The sequence below is a fragment of the Falco cherrug genome, chromosome 7 (assembly GCF_023634085.1).
Source record: "Falco cherrug isolate bFalChe1 chromosome 7, bFalChe1.pri, whole genome shotgun sequence".
Taxonomy (NCBI): domain Eukaryota; kingdom Metazoa; phylum Chordata; class Aves; order Falconiformes; family Falconidae; genus Falco; species Falco cherrug.
This window is the reverse complement of record NC_073703.1, coordinates 70,929,348-70,950,557: the sequence shown is the minus strand read 5'-3', so window position 1 is coordinate 70,950,557 and position 21,210 is coordinate 70,929,348. Positions and strand designations below refer to the sequence as shown.

The following is a 21,210-nucleotide window of genomic DNA, read 5'->3' as shown; positions in this document are numbered from 1 at the left end:
GCAAAACGAAGCATGAAAGTATGTTCCAGTTCCATTACTGGACACCAAAACCTTGTCCTAAATAGGTGGGTTTTTTGTAGGTGTGTCTACACAGACGGTTCGCCACCTATACGCGTCTCGACGGTGTGCAGACACTACGGCATTACACCAAGCTAACGGCATTGTAACAGAACGTGCCCTTCCTTATGTATGAGCAACCAAAGTAGGTTATAACACTATTTTGTCCCTCTTGCTTATGAGGCAATTTAATACTTCAAAGCACCACACAAACATTAACAAATTGATCTGGAGAGCCTTTTGTAAGTTATTCTACAGAACTAAATTCTACAAAGTAGAAAGTCTATATTCTACAACTCTACATGTTAGAACGTTTTTTCTGCTTTCATTTCATGCACTGGGGAATAAAATCTTCATTTATGTGACTTCCAGCATAATTACTTCTGAACAAATTAGTTAAAAGTGAATAAGAAAACAACAGAACAAGGCAAATGATGTCCATACCACAATCCATTGCTCTTTCCCATTAGCAGCCTCCTTCACATGGCTGTGAACAAGCTCTCTCCTCGCCATGGGGGGGCTGTCAAGGTATCTAAGTTTCAGCTGAACACATCTACAAACACCGCCACGTAATTCCCCAATTTTGATGTAGCATTACACACACACACAATGAAAACTGCCAAAAGATTAATTTTTAAAGAAAATGACCCACTTTCAAAAATCAGCAGGTTTTTGTTCCAGGTGAAATATGAATATTTATATCTGAAAGTGATGGTGCTAGAAGCAAACATTCCAAACAGGATTACTGATGTGAGCATTTCACTTCAGCATCCTGAAGGACAATCCTCTAATAATTTTCCTAGCCCCCAGAACTATAACTTGCGGATCGGGTGGCTACGTGTGAGGAAAACAATGAAAAATTAATCTCTTTTAGAACCTTAAAATGTGCATTTAATGATTTATATCAGGTCATTTAATAATTGAATTTGCAGGAAATCAAGGGAACTGGGCAAGTTTGGGTTTGTGGTTAACGGCCTTAAGCCTGTTTCTATCTTTGCCATACATTAACAAAGCTTTCTCGCTGGGCCCTATGGTTCAGGCCAGCACAAACGTCACAGTGACACTTACTGAAATCCAGTTCAAACCTGAGATCAGTTGCTTGAGGACAGATTGATTCTGACAACTCTTAATACAGCATACTTTAAGAAAATAAGCTGAGAAACATTACATCCTACCAAATTCCGCACAAAAAAATCCTTACATCAAGACATTCTTTCTATCTAGATTATGCCTTCTTTAAATTCAACAGAAAGTAAAACTGTTTGCTAGGCTTTGATCAGCCTTCTTTGAACTGATCATCCTGCTCCAAGGAGCTACAACCAAGCTTAAAAACACCCAGTTTAATACTAAGGCATATTTGTTTGCAAAGTGTGTACTGTTAAAATGTTGCATCTTACAATGTTTAAATTTACAATTAGCTTAAAATTCTTTTTAACTGCTTTTGTGGGGAGAGGACAAAGAGGAGCAGGGGTCCTGCAGAAGTTCTTCCCTTCCTTCAATACACTATTTAAGCAACACCAACTCCACAGCACTGGCACAAACATTACTGCCTAATGAAAAAGCTTTTATTGCCTTGTGCCTGTTTTCCTCTGGAAGACCTGAATATACCTGAAAGTTTTTTCCACATAGAGGAAGGAAATTAAAACCACAATCCTGAAAAAGAAATCTTTTGAAATATTAGATGACATACTGGGGTAATGTTTATACATAGCTAGAGTCTATGTGGACAGCAGGGTGCTTCTGCGTTCATGCCCATGCATGCAGCATCAGATCACTTATATTTAATAGTAATGTAGCTCTTTGCATAAGCTAGGTAGTTTGTAAACAGAAATTAATGTATCTGCAGTTACTAAGTCACTTGATGAAATACTCTGAGCCATGTTTAATTGATCAGGGATCTGGCACAGAGAAGCAAAACGCTTTTGTAAGTACCTCCAGTGAATGACAGGAAAGTAGGAATTAGAATTCAGAGCAGTTCCTAACTTCCAGACTGGTTTTTTTTTTTAACCTACTCACTGAACAGAACGTGCTGCAAAAGTGTTTTGTGAAGACAGAATATGGTGAAATAGTAAGGGGAAAATACAGACAGTAAACATCTTCTTTTCCCCTCTTTTGACAAACTTCACAATGAAGATGACCAAAACTGCAGCGCGCCCTTTCCCCGCTTGCTTTCACAAATATCCTCTCAGTTTCTCCCTCCTCCCAAGCAACTGAAAATCATCCTGTGAGCAGGTGAGATGCTTTAGGGTGAACAACAGAAATCAGTGTATTGTAAGTGTAATTAAGTTTTAAACCAGCCTTTTGGGGACTCCAGTCAAACAGAAAGCCCACTATTTCCCTTTGTATTTTTATCATTTCAACAGTACTAGAAATCAAACTTTCAAATGCGAGTATCCCTGCTCTGAGGGCTGTCCACGTTAGAGCATCCATGTGCCCTCTCCACACAGCCAGTGGGCTGATACGCCCTCTTCCACAGCATCAGAGGGAATACCCCCTGGCTCTTTTTACCAAAACTCTTTTGACTCCTTCTCAGTCAACTGTGCAAACTCTGGAAGCATTTGCAGGTAGGATAAAGCAGCATGTAAATTACAGGAAAACACTGGAGATCTTGCATTATTTAGCATGCATCCTTATCTGTAGACTGGCATCTGCCAGCTCACAGTTAAGCAAAATTCACATTTGAATCCACATCTCCAGTGAACAACCTAGTCGAGATTAAATTACATCACACAAGACGTATGTGAAAGGACTGTAATAGGACTCAGAATAAACTTTTAATTTCAGGGGCCAACCCACACTAGGTCACAAGCCCTGTTACAGCAGGGCAGTCTCCATAGCCAAAAGCACACAAAGGAACCGATACAATCGGCAGGCACGGCTGCCCAGCACGCATTATCACGTAGTCCCACCACCACCACAGCAGAGACCAAAGGGAAAGTTTAAGCCTCACTTCAAACTCCCACCTCAAGCTGGACATAAGAAGGGCTTTACTTTCTACACCAGCACATCCCTGAAGGTGAGATAAGCACCCTGCGTATTATCACTGCAGTTTGCTAGAATGACTGGCATCCAGAGTCAGGCTGATTGATGTGTGAGCAGGGACACCATTGCTATATCCCAGCTACTGTCTTCTCACAGGTAACAAACTACCTACAGTTTGTTGATAGGATTTCAGGCCCTAGCACAGGTCCCTTTTGTGTTGTATGCATTAAGTGGTGTATCTTTCCCGGGTTTAGAACTTGCCTATCCTTCCAGACACACAATGGAGAGAAACTACAAAAAGCCATTACAAAACCACCACAATGCAATGACTAAATGTTATTCAGAAGTGGCTGATTAAGAGGATAAGTGTAAAAAGATACTGTCCATACTTAATACAGACTCTTAGGCTGCAGTGGCAAAAGTGAGCTTCAAACCATGCCAAGTTCAGGGAAGGTTTGGCCTGTGTATTTGTATCGAAGTTTGTGTGGAAACAGGAGTGGTGAAACTCCTGAGAATGAGCTGGGTTAATTCTGCAATAAAAATACACACCAAAGGAACAATTTTATTTCTCTTTTTCATCTTTTTCATATTTCTCTTTCAATTTTCATTAACCTTCACAGGCAGCTTTGCTATTGTGAAGTTTTACCGATTTCCCAGAGTTTGAATCTTGTCTTAGGATTGCCTGCATCTGTGTTTTAAGAGCACAAGTCAGTCCTTTATCAGTTACCTGCATGAGTTTTCAAATGCTTGAAATACTGAAGGACATTTCTAAGTTATCTATTATTATTTCTTCCTTAAGTAACACCTTAAAAACTGACTAGTTGTTACCACACAATGGTAAGCTGTGCCCTTCCATAGTTACCTGTTGTAACTGAAATCCCCAATTTTTGCAAGCTTTAGCTAGCATTCAGCATGACAGATTACGAAGCCACATGCTACCCCATCATCTTTCTCTGTTTCTTGGAGGCTTTCTCTGTCTCTGTATATGCCTGCACAGGAGTCTATGTTCTTCAGTCAATTCACACACATCATTGAACAGCAAGAGCACATATCTAGGCCCACAGCAGGGGGGTTAATTAACTGTACAAGGGACAGAGCTATCTTTTACATATATACAGAGAATAAACAGAGCTGACACTCAAGGGAAAACGCAGTAGGTTTTGCACTGCTCACTTCCTTATAAAAAGACACTAATAAAAATAAAAAAACACCAAACAACAACAAAAAAAAACCCCACAAGTTCAGCAGCATCTCCAGACTAGACTTGACTAAGAAAGATCTCATCTCAAACATTGACACTGGAACACTCAGTTTAAGCCTCTTTTCAGACTGGAATAAGACCTTGCAGATGGACAAATGAAAACACTTGTCTCCTTCTCATAGGCCTGCCCAGATCTACTGCAGTTAATAATGGTTGGATGCACAAGAGGAAAGCACTGGTTGCTTACTTTCACCTTAAGAGTTAGCAGACAACACAGTAACAAAACCCTTTGCATACAGCACCACTCCTCTTGGTGTTAGTGCCAGCAGAGCTCCAGCAATGTTAATACCCTAGAAGAGTTTTAGGAAAAAAACCCAAAACAGTGTTCTTAAAACATCTTCATAAAATGCTGCAATGGAGGGAGTTTTCCAACCTAGGAAAATAAATTGACAAATGTATGAGTGAACATATTAAGACTGATGGCACACGCATTGAGTTCAGACAGGGATACTAAGTAATACAAATGGGAAAACAACTGTTACACTTCAAATAATGCGAGTCCAGGCCATCAGTCCCTTTTGGGAGACGGGTATCACTCTGTATTCATGAAGCACATATGTGCTTTGAGCAGAAGGTTGGACTAGATGACCTCTGAAGCTCCCTTTGTACCTACAGTCTTCCATTTACCATACCCCATCAAAACACCAATTACGGTATCAGCCCTGAATGCACATTACAAAAATAAAACTTGCATTATGTGCTCTTGAGCGTACCCCATGCCTGAACTTCTCCATCTTTTTCACTTTCCTGTGTCAAAACAATCTTATTTCTTATCATTGAGGCATAACTCACTTCTGAGAAGCATCCTGTAGGAGTCTGTCTGTGTCTCTGGAGTTGAACTATGTGCTCTATTAACAGTGTGCTTTGAGGAGGCTGGAATATAATAAATGTGAGCTAGGGTCAAAGGATGCTCCCTGCTTCCTCCATGTAAAGGAGCATACCTCTGCCTGCTGTCAGTGTCTGAGAATTTCTTGCTCTTTAGACTGTGAGGAGCTAGGCTAACGATAGGAGGAGACAGTTTTCTTGAAGTTTCTTTTTTATTATTATTATTATTTATTTTTTCATTGTAGTGGTTGTGATAGCTTGGTGGGGGAGAAGGGAGGGGTTTGTTTGGTTTTAAGCTCCATTATGTTAATCTGTCATTTACAATTCCTTTCTGACTGACCTGGCTGCCGGCTTGTTCAGAACCAACCTGATTGGATCAGCACACCAGTGAAAAAATTACTGAACATTAATTTTCACGTCTCTCCTCTCAGACATCCTGCTACCATATAAAGCAGTTATGATGGAGGACTTGCAGGGAGCGGAGCAGCAGGAAAAAAAAATCTGAGGCTACCCTGCTTGGAAAAGGCAGAAAACCTCTTACAAGTGCCTGCCCCAGAAAGTAATTTTTAGAATGTTTTTAAATTTTTTTTTTAAAATCCACACCTGTGATCAACTAAATCTGAATGCCCATACTTTAACGTTCTTCAAGTTTTATCAGCTTTTTTAAAATGACCAAGTAAAATCTCTTAAGAGTAACTGCTATGTATTGATCCAAAATATAAAGATGCCCTACAGCCAAGTCAGGCTGAAGTTACGCTCTATAATTCTTGATTCTGGAAGTGATTTTGTGTAAGTCATACCGCTAGCTTTGTTATTAAGTTACATGTTGAAACATGAGTGCAGAAAAGTTGTCTTCCTTACACACATTTAAATCCCTACACACATTTAAAATCTAAAAAAAACCCCAAACACACAAAACAAAAACACCCCACCAAGAAAACCCCACACAAATAATTTCGGTATTTTTATTTACCTTGCATCAACTCTGCAGAACTTAGAAGGAAAAAAGCCTTGTTTCTATTCCAATTCATGCACAAAGAACAACTCGATACTTTTTAACCAGTCTCCAAGTATAGGACAAATTCTCACTGCAGCTATGACTATGTAAGACCACTGAAAACAAAAGCAGCTGTGGAAAATTCACATACTTTTCAGTAGAATTCAGGGTTTCCTCTTTTTTTTCATAATTGGGCAGCAGGAGTGAGGATACCCACAGTGGTCTACCATTTGGGTCCGATTGTCTGTTGTCCATGAATAGTTCTATTCAAAGGCAGAGATTAACACATAAACAAAGGCTGTGACTGTGAGATTTCAGACACCTCATTGGTTTCTGCTTGGCCCCAGCGTACATGATCTAAATTGAAGCACTCAGGACTTGCAATGTTAAATTCTCAGGCAGAATTTAAATGTTCTGTCTCAGACTAATTCAGTTTGAAATTCGCTAAACAAAAATCATAATGCCTTAGAATTCAGGCTGCTCTCTGCTGTCAAAAAGCTTCCAAAAAACCTTCTCAGCTGTTCTTCCTGTAAGTTGTATGAATTCAGTTCTTCAAAGCGCACTCAAGAACCATTTCAGGTTTCTTTTTGTACTTCACACACTTGTTGTGTTAGGTTATGCTGAAAATAGTATCAATGATGACAAACAAAGTGCAAAGCTTTAGCAGAAATTTTTTATGTGCAACTGTAACAATCTCCATCCTCTATACTCAAGTCCCTCATTCAGGTGTACTGTCACATGTGTTGTTCCAGCTTCATGCACAGGGCTACTGCGTGGATTAGCCATTTATTCCAGTGGGAGAAGCAACACAGACACAGCCTGCCTTCCCTTCCGCCATTCAGGAGCTGCACGGACATTTACCGTAACTGTGTCCCTGAAAAAGGGGACTACCAAGCCACAGAGCAGGTTCGAAGCTGTGGTTAACACAGCTGTTTAGTCCAGGATAAATGCAGGCAGCTGTCAATGAGAGCTGTTTCGCCCTTCCGTTCTGCCACTTACATTATGCTAACAGCAGTGTTCATTCAACTGCACACAAGCCAAGTGAGCAAACTGGATCATGCTCAAAAACCAGCACATCTCGAAGTTAGTCTTCAGCCAACACTTTGACTCCAGTTCTTGCACAGCAACACAAGCTCTCATTCTGGCACAAGACAGCGGCATGGGCAAGCAGTTAGACCAGGCAGGAAGGCAAGACTCTACTTTCAGAGCAGCAGTCTAATTTGAAGTTGAATTGAAGCAGTCATATAACCACAACCTACAAAACCAGAAGGTACGGGGATCCTGACTCCGTTTTGCCTCCAAAACACGGGGAGTTTGGTGCCTTGGAAGCACAGCACTGGAACCACAATTTCCAGAGGACAAAGCAGTAAAGAAGTGCAATCTGACTTTCCTGCACAGTGCTTCAGTAACTCTAGATAACGATACTACAAAGTGTTACCGTCACCCCAGCCACAGGATGTTCTTAAATAGATATTCCTTCAGCAACCTGCTTACGGTCTTTCAAGGACCATTAGGAAAAGATAAAGAAAAAAAGCAGTTTTTACAGAGTAGGTTTAGAGGGTATTTTTAGTACAACATTTATTAAAAAAAACCAAACAAACCAGGTACTTGTCTAGTCTGAGTTACAAAGGCCTGTTGCAAAAATACACCTACAAAAACTTCTTTCAAAATGTTTCTCTTTTATAATAGGCAACACAGGCAGAGATTAACTCTTTCTATAAATTATATGCCACACATCAATTAAATGATTTATTGAAATGCACTCAGCCCTACAAAATAAAAGACTTCATAACAGCCTGTATTTTTAAGACAAGCAAGGTAACACAATATACAGGGGGGGGGTGGGTGGGTGAAGATTACTTTTAAAGATACTTTATTACCTTGTTTCCTATAGAACTTACTATGACTCCCTACCAAAGCAGTTTAAATACAGCTATCAAATTACCTAAAGTCTTGTAACAGGAAAATTTTAGTAATAGATTTTTAAAAATTTTTTATGACTCTACATTTGAGGCCTACTGTTTCTGCAGCGTTCCCAGCATGCTGAAGGCACAGGCCTGCTTTGGGGCCATCGCACAGTTGCAAAGCCCCCCAAGCGTATGTCAGCACGCACAGGATCCACACAAGCTGCCAGACCACCCTTTCAGGTGATGCATCCCACTCCTCTCTCTGCAGCTCTCCTCTCTGCTGACCTCCAGAAACAACAGGTGGGCTGCAAAAAGGGCTTCATCTCCAGGGAGTAGGACTATTCCGAGTATGGATGAGGTAAACACGTGGCACAGTTGGACAGCTTCCCTTAACAGCAGATACAACAGCAGTAACGGACACCGGGAAACGCTAAGCAAACCGAGATTAGATGGGCTAACAGGACTGCAACTGTTCTGAAGAGTTTTAAAGTGCTTCTGGGTACAACTGCTCTTACAAACTGAATGCATGCACCGGAGGCAAACTATTCTCTTGGCATCAATAAACATCTTGTGTCATGACTTCTTCAGTAGGGTAGAGTAAGCTACAATCAGAGATACAAACACTGCCTCTCGTGCCCCCAGCCCCAGCAAGGCAGGCAAAGACCACCTGAGATGGGCCAAGCCTCTGCCAGATCTCCTGACAGAAGTACACACCCCTATAAACCCGCTGAATAGAAAAAATACCCCGATGACACATCAGCCTTAGCACAAGCTTTCTCCCCAGAGCCAGCTGCTAACAGGGCTTCCACAGTCCTGCCTTCCTCCTGCTTTTGGTTCAGACACTCCTCTGTCCCCGTTTTGGCCCAAGCTAATTGCACTCATCTTTCAGCCTGACGTGGTAGTAATGATACCAAGTCTTAGTGTAGGGTTTTATCAAGTGAATCCAAGATTATTACAGTGCCCAGCGCTTCCGTGTGTCCTTAGAATTTGATGCCGTTATTAGACACTATTAGAGGAAAATTTAATTTTACAGATATTTATACAACTAGTTTTCAAAATATCAGATGGGGAGGGAGGGAGGGAGGGGGCAAGGGCTCTGTTTTCACAGATTTATTGGCTACCCCAGCAAGTCCAAGAGAGTACAGACACTCTATCCTGTGCACTGTAGGTACAATTGTAATTAAATAAATAAAACAAGAAAACACCACCCACTCCCCCTGCATGCCTCAGACCAGGGTCAAATTTAAATCCACAACCCATTTCATCTCTTGTACAGAGGTTTATGAGAGATTATGTGACCAATTAGTCAAACCTTGTCTTTTTGAGGAACAGACTTCAACTCAGGGGGCCTTAGAATATTTAAATATGGTTTGAGACATGTAACTAAACACAGACAAACCCCGAGTACCATAAGTGGTAAAACTGACTTTTTGTCTCAGCATTTTCTAGTCTTAATCAGCATATTGCATGAACAGATCATTAATATTTTAAAGGCAAATAAAGGATGTAATGAAATTTTTGAGACATCTGACCCACTAAAATATTTTTGAAAGCCACGGCTCAAAATGACTGTATGTGTGTCAGTTAAGTGGGTCTCCTGCTAACTCAGGAGAGGTCAGAATGGAAACTATCTATCTGCTAAATGCCATAATACACATACTGCTTAAAAAACACATTCCTGAATAGAGAAATTGTATATACTTTAAAAGCTAGCAAAACCAGCCACTGTTCAAAGACACAAATAAGTGAACTATGAAGAAGAAGGAGATTCTATCCCCTGCAAGGCTTCAAATGATCAGTGATTTCCAGCCAGGCAACTTCTGAATAATTTGGAACCCACAAAGATTCTTCTGAGAAGTACATCACATTTAATTCCACGTAGCTAAATTCAAATGATGTAACACCCATTATGAAATGATGGAATAAAAAGTGTTTACACCACTTAATACAGCAGAAAGTGATAAGCAGGATAAAGAGAGGAAAGGGCAAAACCTGTCTATTTACCCTTTACCTTTTAGAAGTGCTACACAGATTACTTAACATGCACTGTACACCGATGCCAGTGCTTTGACAGCATGCCTGATTATCATAGAGGATGTACAAGCCTAATAAATACTAACTCTTGTTCTGAAGGAATTTAGTTTAAAAGTAGCATTTATATTCAAAACTAAAAAACGGAATAAAAGGCATGCAGTATTTCAAGCTCTAAACTTTCTTCTTGAACACAAAGACAGTAACTGTCTCTTACTATTTAAATATAAACCCCAGCATATTATACATGGAGTTAAACCTAGCACTGCCATATTGCAGTCCAAGGTGATATTACCACAGGAAAGTAAGCAGGTACACTGCATTAGTGTCCCACGTAGTGCCACACCCCTGCTGCTGCAGGGCCGTCCTACTTAACACTTGTGATTATCGCCTGTGTTCTTGTCAGAAAAATTAAGGTTTATGGATACAGAACCCGACACATTTTTATATTACCATAATGCATCTTCCCAATGCAAAGGATAAAAGCGATGCATTTGGCATTTACTACAAAAAAAACACACACGCAACAAAATTATCAGCTGTGTTTTTACCTGGTTTATCCAGGAAAAATGCATTGTAGAGCATAAGTAAGGTAGACCCAGCTAGCACAGCTGTTTCAAAAAAGTCTGGCTATTTATTTCCTCTCTTTTAAGTGCTTTAATTTTATGACTGACACTACATCTAGCAATTTTCGGTGACCTCAAAAAAAAAAAAAACCAAATCATTCTGCTTGCAGATCCATCCAGCTCTCAGGCTACCTTGCCCAACAGACCATTTTGCTTGCCGGCAGTTGGTGTGTCTGCTTGACTTCTTGCAACGTCCAGAATCGTTTGCATTCTAAGTGTCAATTCCTACGGGTTCTTGAAGAGTTTTCTCTTTATAGCTCTCCACGTAAGCGGAATTTAAAGGCTCTGTTATTCTTTTTAGAGTAACAGAGACAAGGCTAAAAATTAAAATAGCTTCATATTTTAACTGGACGCTAGCCATAGGGTTCCTTGGATTTTGAAATCTGAACACTCACTGAGGGCCTGACCCAATGCTCCTGTTAACAGGAGAAGCAAATAGCTCAACTCCAGGCTGCACAGAATATTCAAGCACCCAAAGTGACCTACAAATTCATAATAGCTCCTTAAAGACACAACTTCATATAATAACTAAAAATCCTCTCAGAAAGATCTTTCCATTAACAGATCAAAATTGAATTTGTAATATCTGCATTTCTCATCTAACTGTATTGTATTTTGCTCAAAAATTAAGACCTTTGCAGAAATTTCATTCTTGACTGTTGAAACTCTGTCAGACAAAAGCTACACAACTGCCTGAACGCATTTAAAAGTAATTTGGGAGAAATTATCAAGTCTCTCACCAGTTCTCCATAAAGAAAACTGTTATAAACTCCAAATCTATTTTGTGATAGTCATGCCTAAGCAAATATTTGAAGATTAACATATACTAAGTTACATTTCAAGACAAAATCTTTCAAATCATTTCTGTCTGTATTTATAAATATAAATCAGTCTCATTTGCTTTCAAAAAAGAAGTCTAGTATCTGATTAAAATCAATCTTCTCCACTTCAGCACTGTATTGTGCACCAAAATCCTTTACACAGTAACTTCTGAAGTTCCTAAGGCTATGTTAAAAGCAGACCTACAATGAAATTCTGTCCCAAATGACAGTACCTTGATAGGTAACCAAACAATAGAGTAGGAGTTCAAAAGAAGGAACGATATTCAGTTCTCTAACCAATAGTAGGATTATTGAATACGTATATGATAGCCAGTTCCCCTACAAAGGGCCATTCTCTCCATAAGATATTAAAGCACCAGTCCCGGTCTGGTAGCAGAAGAAATTCTAACATTTAGACAGAGCAAGATTTTGCTGCTTTTCATCTATTTGAAGTGAACAATTTTGACACACTAAAGCATCCCAATAATTCATTTCTGAAGAGTCTCACTGTATGGAAGAAACACTTACCAAACCAGCCTTCAAGTGCAGAATTCCTGCATATTACAGAAGACAAGATGCTGAGAAAGTAGATCTTATATGGCAAGTAGAACTGAACCCTGGACAGCCAGTAAGTCATTCTCATTTGAAAAAAGCTTCAGAAATGTAAAAGGTTCTTCTGTTTCCATGTTTCAAACAGAGAACATAGTACCTTTAGGGCACACAATTTTAATTGCCCAGCAGACAAACACTAGGAGCTTAGTGTTCTGGGCTGCTGTAAAACTGCTTCCCCCAAATGATTTACTTGGAGAATGGGATATTTCTGTTCCTTGACATATATGACAAAGTTTAGAATGAGTTGGAGAACTTGAGAATGTAGTTTTGTCTAAGCTGATTGCTGAAGCATTTGTTACCAGCCCAAAGGTGTGCGTGGAGCTTTTGACGTTAGAAGGCTGCTGACAATCAGGCACTTCCACACTGCTCTGGGCTGGCCGCAACTCTAAAGGACAAAGCGTTACTCTGAAAAGCTGCCATACTAGAACGAAAAATGAAGCAATTTATAAAGAGACTGCATGGATGTGGAGCAAGACTTCACAGGCTGAAATACTGCCAAGTATTCAAATTTTCGGAAGGATAAAATGAAAGGATAGCAACTCACTGTTCTGCAGGACATTAAACAGCTCTAAAGCATGTGTTTCAAAAATTCACATCACATATTAGAGCTCCTATGTAATTTTTCTCTGTTTACTTTTAAAGGAAAAATAAGGTAAACAAGTTCTGCCTTCTATAAACAGTACAAACACCATCACTGAGGCTTTACTTAGTGGGTAAGGAAAAAGCTGGCTTATTTCTCCTTGCTACATAGGGCAGCCTGGGTCCAACTCTTTTACACATTAGTGTCCATTTACTATGACACACTGCCAACATTTTACTGAGGAAATCTTGAGAAAGACAGGGGGTGGGCAGAAAGGAATCACAACTACTTAATTGTTTCTAACTCACCTCACCTAACCTTGAAGGAAGTTTACAGGACAAAGAAGAAATGCTCATCACAACTCAAGGGCTTTCTCAAGTCTACTTTAAGACGACACTTAGAAGTTCTCACTATTAAAAGAGAAAGAATAGGATAAAAATTCTTTTCCACAGAATACATCAGATACGTGTTGTAGAGAAAGCAGGTAACAAACTCAACAGGAGCTAGTTGAAACTTAATCTTCCTACAAATTTTCTATAGTCAGTGGAGCGAGGGGTGGACCATCGCAAGGGCAACACAGAATGGTAAGAATTAGGTTCGCTTGTCTGAGTTGCCTCCTGGGCAGTACTCTTTCCTCTGCCTCTTTATTGATCCCCATAATAATTCAAAAACTTAATTTCAGCAAAATTTCCAACAGAATTCAGCACTCACCACTGCCTAAATCTACCTGTTACGCTACAGTAAAGGGGGAAAGTTGAGAGTAACACCTTGCACGGCAATACCTGTTTTGACACACAGCACGAAGGAGGAAGTAGGAAAAGCTCAGAGAATAACGGACCTAATTAAAACAAAAAACACACCAAGAAAACCTACATCTCTGTGGCCTCCACCACCACCTATCTTCCCTGACATCCCATCAGGTATCTGCTAACCAGTTATTGCAATGCAACAGCAGGGGAAAAGTTGCTCTGAAGAGATTATATACTTTTTGAAGTTTCTAAAAGTCAGAACAAGTATTTTTAAAGTTAACCCAGAAATTAGTACCATACTGAAAGAAACTGACTATATCTAATGTCCACAAACAGTAGAATTCACATTGACTTCACCTACATTTGAAAAAAACCAAAACATGTCATTATTTCTATGGACAGAAAATATATACTAGATTATAATTTCAGTGAACGCTGATGCTTCCTAAGGATGAAGACTGCATTCTCTCTCTACCACAGTGTCAATATAGGAAAAGCACAGAGACCTAGTAAAACCCCATCAAGGGCATTCTTACCCTTTTAATCCTTAAGGTTTGTTCTCTCTTTAAGCCCTTCAAGACTCAAGCCTATCTCCACAATAAAATGGGAGGGTGAGGGGCGGGGGAGGAGACAGGGACACGGACACGACCAAACCACCAACTCACAGCGACTACAGCAATAAGTGCAGATAACATTTATTCAAATAGAGAAGTCAAACCTTGAAATAAACTTTTATAAAAATTCTACATGCATTTGGCTTTCCCATGCTTCTGTAGCATGCCACCTTTTCTCTAAATCACTTCCAGAAAGACTCTTTATTTGTCCAGTGTCCACCATAAAGGACTCCAAAAGCCCATGTGTAAAGGCCAGTACAAAGTAACAGAAACCAGTTCCAAACTGGCACTACAGAAGCAATGCAATGTATCACATTCACCTTGGTCCTTTCCAAAAACAAGCATGAGGAGTTGAACTGAGTGGTTCCACAATGCACTACGAGGGTGTAATGTGTAACCCAGATGCTGGAAAATACCACCTAATGCTGACTGCCCATGTTAGTCTTGTTCTTGGCACAGTACCATTAAATAAGAATCTCTAATAATAAAAATACTGTAGCCCATAGCTGTACTACATTTGGTAACTCAGTGCAGAAAAGCACAATCTCAGGAAGTGGCTTATTTTCAAATCAAGTACCAGGCAGCAGAGAACAAACAGCAAAGAGAAGGTTTTGCCTGTATTCCAGGCATTAGACACACTGCCTTTTTCTCCTCCATTCCAAAATCCAACACAATTTTCAGAAGAGCTGGGAACCAAACAACTCCAATAGGAACTAAAGGTCCAGAAAGCTCTGAAAAGCAGATCCCTGGATTTGGTTCTCCTTCTAATACTGATACACTTGGAATAAATCAAAATACTGTTTCTGCAGCTGGGAGGTTGTTCCACTGAGGCACGCAGAACAAAGCAGAATGGGCTATTTTAATCTGTTTTCACTTATATGATTAGTAGATTTAATCCTTTTTCCCAGTCTTCTCTACCTAAGACACCTTTAAGCGTGCTATACCAAACAACCTAAATCCCAGTCATCACAGTCTGATGTTTCACCTGCCTTTCCTCCCAGTATAAAAGGGGAAAGGGAACAGTAAGTCTTGAAATAACTACTGATGTGTGAGGATATCCAGCAAGTCAAAACACGCAGGAGTACCTGATAACCAACTCTCACCCTCAGTAGGGGATTTTCAAGGAAATACTGTAGTTTAACTGCCCGTTTTCTATCTACAGTGTTGATTTTCAGGCAGAGCAGGCTATTTTGGAGTTATGCCCTGGCTTATATGAACGTGAAAGATGTATCCAACTAGGCTCAATTAAAAAAGTTCTCCAGCTGCATCCAAGTCTGGCTTTAATACAACAGGAACTCAAAAATGAAAAGTTGAGCCAGAAAATCAGTGCTGAAGGAAGGGTAGCAAGGGGAAGGCGAGGAGAGTTTTTCTCCTTTTATCATGAAATGGTCACTTGCATTTCCTAAATTATGTTACTCTGGTGCTAATGTATATTAAATATGCAAAAATTATGTTCACAAACTAACAGTGAGAAGTGTAGGTGGAGTTACATTAAGAGAAGAATGAGAAATCCAAGTTTATATACCAGTATGGGTTTAATCACGATTTAAGCATTACAAAAGCTCTGAGAAAGCTTAGCAATATTTCAGTCACATGCAGAAGATTATAACATCAGTTTTGTAAAAGAGTTCAGGGCAAAAGAGGCAGCAGGGAGAGATGCATGCACTCTGCCTATCCACAATCACCTGTACAACATTCAAGAGTTTGCTTCACCGAGTATATCTTGAGAATATGGAAGATAATGAGAAGTCATTATATTCACATTTTCACGCAATATTTGGATGCGAATTAAATAAATACCAAAGACTAAAATAGCAAGCTCATGCAGATTCCTCAAACAAACATTCACCTTCTGAACAGGTGCTGTTCACACTGATCAGAGGGTTCAAAAGGGTCTAATGATTCACAGTTAACTTACTCCTCCTTACGTCCAGATAGACCAGCATCATTGACAGGAATTTAAATTGACAGGAAAAACTGCTACTTCAAACCACCTAAGAAAGGAATCTACAAACAGTCAATTATGGGAGGAGGCAGAGGTAAGCATATCACCACAGAGTTTTATCATTAAAACCAAACTCTGGGAAGGTGCAGAATAGTTTCTCATGTATTTTAAGAATGCTTTATAAACAGTTGGCATAAATGGATGCTTGCCGTCACATGGAAATTAGCATACCTATCATTCATGCCATCTACTTAAAAAAGGAGAGTTGTTTAGCAATATGTACAGTTCCGGATAAACAACCGGAACTGAAATTAAGCATCACCTGCCTCAAGTTATTAGTTACCATATGTTCATGTGACACATTTGCACACTTCCTCCATCACTGACAAAATAACTGGCATTTTAATAAGCCCTTGATGGATTCTGGTGAAATGAGAGACTAGAAACGCCAGACAAAACCGACAGGATTGAGCGGCTTCATTATTTATTTCCAGATTTTGAGCCCTAAAGTTCTCATGGTATTCATTAGCAGTATCTACAAATTACAGGCATATCTTGCCTACCTTCTTATGCAGAAGCATTTCAAGGTGCTCTTGTACACCCGTTAACTGTACCCAATTTCACTCCTGCTCTCTAGCTTTCTTGCACTTACTTTCCTCTCACCAAAACACTGCCTTTTATCTTTACAGAGGATGATGGAACATGTTTCGGGTACAATTTTCTGATAATGTGTTCAAAAAGCCTCCATAAAAATTCACCTTTACTGTGATTGACAAGCATTCAAGAAGAACAGTCTCACAGGATGAATTTATGCACATTACCAATCTTTTCATTACTCAGTTATGGTACCTGTAATAAATATAGCAACATTAATGCTGAAACCTATTCCTGACAGTTTTTGAAGACTTAAATAACAAGTTTCCTTTGTCAGTCTAAACCATATGTTTACATTTATTCAACTACACAAAACCATGGTTAAATTACACTACCATTCTTAAAATGCTCCCCAAATTCCCTTTCCTATTACTTGCTGCCTAGTGGCAAGGTTGAAAGGAATCTCACCCTGAATATACAGGATTTAAAGTAACCTCAACCACCTCAATCTGATGTAAACTTTAAATACAAGCAAAAGTCACTACATCTGCCTATTCATAATAATAGAGATAAGCTTGCTTTTATAGTGTGCACTTTTTCTGATTATATTCTACAGTTTCAAATATTCTTCACAGTGAAGTATGTTAAACTTTTTTCCCCATGACAAATAAACACACAAGTATCCCTATGCCAAACAACTATTTTTCAGTACTTTTTCCCTACAAGCGTATACAGCTCCTTAGAAATCAAAATAACAAAAGGAATCTGCTTTATTCTTTCCATGTCAAGAGCAAATGCATTAGAATACAAGTCTAGTTTTCACTGTTTTCCTAAAGGTTCAATGTATTCCAATGCAACTACAGTAAGAGACATTTTCATTTTATTTACAAATACAGGGGGAAGAGCCATGGAATTTCTTTAGCATATGCTTATCACCATCACCATTTCACTATAAGGCCAAAAGACTATTCCTCTAAGCTTTCTTCCACATTTAAGACAGGATGTCGCTCCAACTTTTTGAAGAAACTGTGATAAAGGCAGATGTAGAAATTCATCTGTATTTGACATGATATTGCTAAAAAGCATTTGTTTGCCGCCCACTTCTTCAAATTTCTTTAGTCAAATAAATATGACCTCTTCCTTGTCACTGGAAGAAAGTACTCTTATGATACATACTCAGTGATGATGTATCTGCAAGATTGTATTATAATTTTTAATTAAGTGTGGAGGGAAAGAAGCAGAAAAAAGTGTTACTTCAAGATTACATCCCTCCTGCTCCATTCAGTTAGCCCTGCTCTCCCTCAGTTTCACTAGCATCACTGGTAACAATCTCCACCCCACCTCAGCAAAGTAAGAAAAGGACGCGCTAGTAAACTTCCTCATGGAAAAATTCAAGAATGCGTTCTTCATGTTATTTATTGTAAGGAGTATATTTAATCCAGAAAAAAGCTGAGTAGTGATAGGTAATTGTGGGCTAAAGTCTACAACACAGGATGCCAAAGAAAGACACTATGGTAGAATACAAGTGAAGGAAAGAGTGCTAAGACTATGATTGTCTTACAAAGATGTGAAAATAACAAAACACAGCGCTACACAGCAACAGAACTCATATTTACAACCCAAGCTTAGATCTGGCAATTAAAACTGTTTTGCAAGATGTTACACAACTTCTCTTTATTGAAGAGAGGGGTAGGGGAAGTAAGTGAAAACCAGTTTTAAACCAATGTGTTCAGGGTTTCCAACAGCCACGCTCACATGTATAGCTGAGGAACAAGACAAACCGAATTAATTTTATTGTCCCCTGATGAGAAAAATAAGGTAAGCAGAGTTTAGAACTCCATGGTAATAACATAAAGATACTAGCAGAGGAAAATAATAGTCTGAAGGATTCGCCTTTACTGCCCTTTAAACGCAAATTATCTTTAAGTAAGTTTTTTTCCCTTTTTTAAGTTTTTTTTCCATATGATAACACCATCAGTATACATCACTCGATCATCTCCCAGGTGAAACAAAGCAAAGTATTTATTTTCACCTCTTCTACATTTTCAAAAAATATATGAATACATGACATACCTTATGCTGTAACAGCTTAGCCCTGCATCAGCTAACAAGTTTCTTTAGGTTTAAGCCTACACGCTGCACAGCCTACTTGCTTTCTTTCGTACTTTCCCAGATCTCTTCAATTTCACAAACTTCTGAACAGAGCTGTCACCATTAATTCTCTGCACGAAACCTAAACCACTAAGAGTCACTGCAGTGACTACTCTCACAATGCTTCAGAAACGGAGAGGAGTCCTAAAGCAATTAAAAGCTTTTAACTAACCTACCACTGCCTTGGTGCTTGCGCAAGCCTTCATGCAACTTCATTAAATAAGAAAGCAAAGAAAAAGGGTGCATTAGACCGACATAATATTTCAGAAGCCAGAAATATTTCAGTATTGTGCCTCTCAACACCAGGGTCTCAGCTCCACACTGCTGTCTTCAAGTAGGGACCACACACAGGCTGGAACCTCAGTTTTTTACACTTCATTAAAAGCTTATCAAACAGTGACAATTATGCCTCCCATAACTGTCCACAGTAGAGTTAGGACCTCAGAGTTTGTTCATGGGACATCAGACATCAAGACTACTTACTTGGCTCTAAACAAGAGTACAGATAACACGTTACACTCCTCAAAAAATACATTGTACAATGTAAAGTGTTTATTTACTATGCCAAACCGCACATTTCTCCATGCGGTGTAAAAATTCAGTTGCTGGATAAAATTCTCCCCATAAAACAATTGATAATAATTATTTCTTCTGAAGAGAAATGAAAGTGAGAGCGGGGGTGGGGGGGGGTGGGAGGGGAAGGCTTTGATGTAGTCTCCAAGATGCTGCTCAACTCTGCATTGCTAAGCCACACACGTTTATACGACAGATTCCTACAAATAAGCAGAGAGCATTTCTTTGCACTGGAAAGTTGTGGGGTTTTTTTTCTAGAATTCACATTTGCCATGACCATTGCATTTTTAACAGCCATACTACTTCAGGAACACTATCACCTGGGACACTGGCAGCTCTGTGGTCCAGTGGTAGATACAAGAAAATATTTAAAATTTAACAATCATAGAGAAGTTCACTATTCTTCTGAATCAAAACCATAAAAATACAAAGGAAACTAGACTGTGGCTTCACATTGACTGTATTCGCTGTGTGGTAGAAATTAAGTTAGAAAGTTACTTTTCAGTGTCTTTTGGAATTTAGCCCACATTCATCCCATGGACAAGTGCGCTTTAGTACTCCGAGCTGCAATTTTCATAGAACAGACACAGCTGCATTTCTGGTGATGGGTAATTTAAAATACATGTTAGTATAGACCGCTCTAACATAACTTTAAAGAGTTAGGGTCCATGTTTAAATGCTACATTAACATAAACTTACTGACTTCTTACCTTCCACTCACTATCTCACTGCTTGTCCCTGCTGATCATGTGAACTGATAGCCAACACGACTTGCTTCGTGGCATCAAGGCAAGCTAATTTTGAAATTACCATGAGCCTCCAGAGCTTACCAGAGAATTCTGAAGCTGCTTGCTGTGAGACACAGCCACACGCAGAGGCTCATGCTGGTTTTAGAGAATAAATCATCTTTAAGAGAGGCATGCCATCACATCAGCAAAACCTCAGGTTTTGTTGAATTAGTCTTCTCATTAAGAAAATCATTTTCTTTATTGTCCTTACGTGTTCCTTTCTAGACTCGCTGTTCCACTACTAAAACACACTATAATTTTTTAGTAAACAAAATTTCTAGATAAATGTTAATCTCTGTCTCCCCAGTTCCTTAGGGAAGGTAATTCTCAAAACAGAACACATGCAGGTAATAACAGGTGAATGCATATATCTAGATGTGACACTGATACGTAGCTATATTCTTACCTATGCACACATTCTAAAATGTTTCCCCTCTATAAAGATGTTATCTATTCACCTAATTTGCTTCTGTTATTGACACAGCAGCAATACAATTAAGGGACCGCTTAAGTCAGTTTAGATTTTGTGGAGGCTGTGTTATGAGGGTTTTCTCTGTGTATTGTAAAAAACCCCAACAAAACATCAAACATAAGTGAGAACAAGTTTTGTAGATCTCTCAATGTTACTTTTTTTCCTTCTAGTCACCCACAAGATACATCTTCAAGTTCTGCAATCTTTCTGTGAAGCATTCAGTTGTAATTATTACTCAATACTTTAGACCTGCCACAGAGAATTTGTATCAAATGGAAAACATAAGACAATTGTGGTATAATTTAATGTGGTAAAAAACCCACACACCTGATTTCCGAATTTTCTATTAGGTTCCCATAACTGACATGAATTTAACTGGTCTAGACACAGAGAAAAATTCCAGCATACTCATCCAGACACAACAGGGTGGACCAGCTAAGATATTCTAAACCAGACCATTCTGGTTTAGGCAAAGTTTCAAGATCATAATAAAGGAAGTAACAAAATTCATTCATTTTCCCAGCTCCCTTAATATAAAACATTAGTTTCAACACAAGAAAAATCGCTATAGCTTCCACTGATTACCCTAGTTCCTTGTTTGATAGACTTGCAATAACTTACCCTA

At 39.2% G+C, this 21,210-nt stretch overlaps 1 protein-coding gene across 11 annotated transcripts in view; it reads right to left on the bottom strand.

Annotated features, from left to right (window-relative positions):
- PHF21A (PHD finger protein 21A) overlaps positions 1–21,210 on the bottom strand; it is a 132,746-nt gene that overhangs the window by 67,363 nt on the left and 44,173 nt on the right. The window lies entirely within an intron of this gene.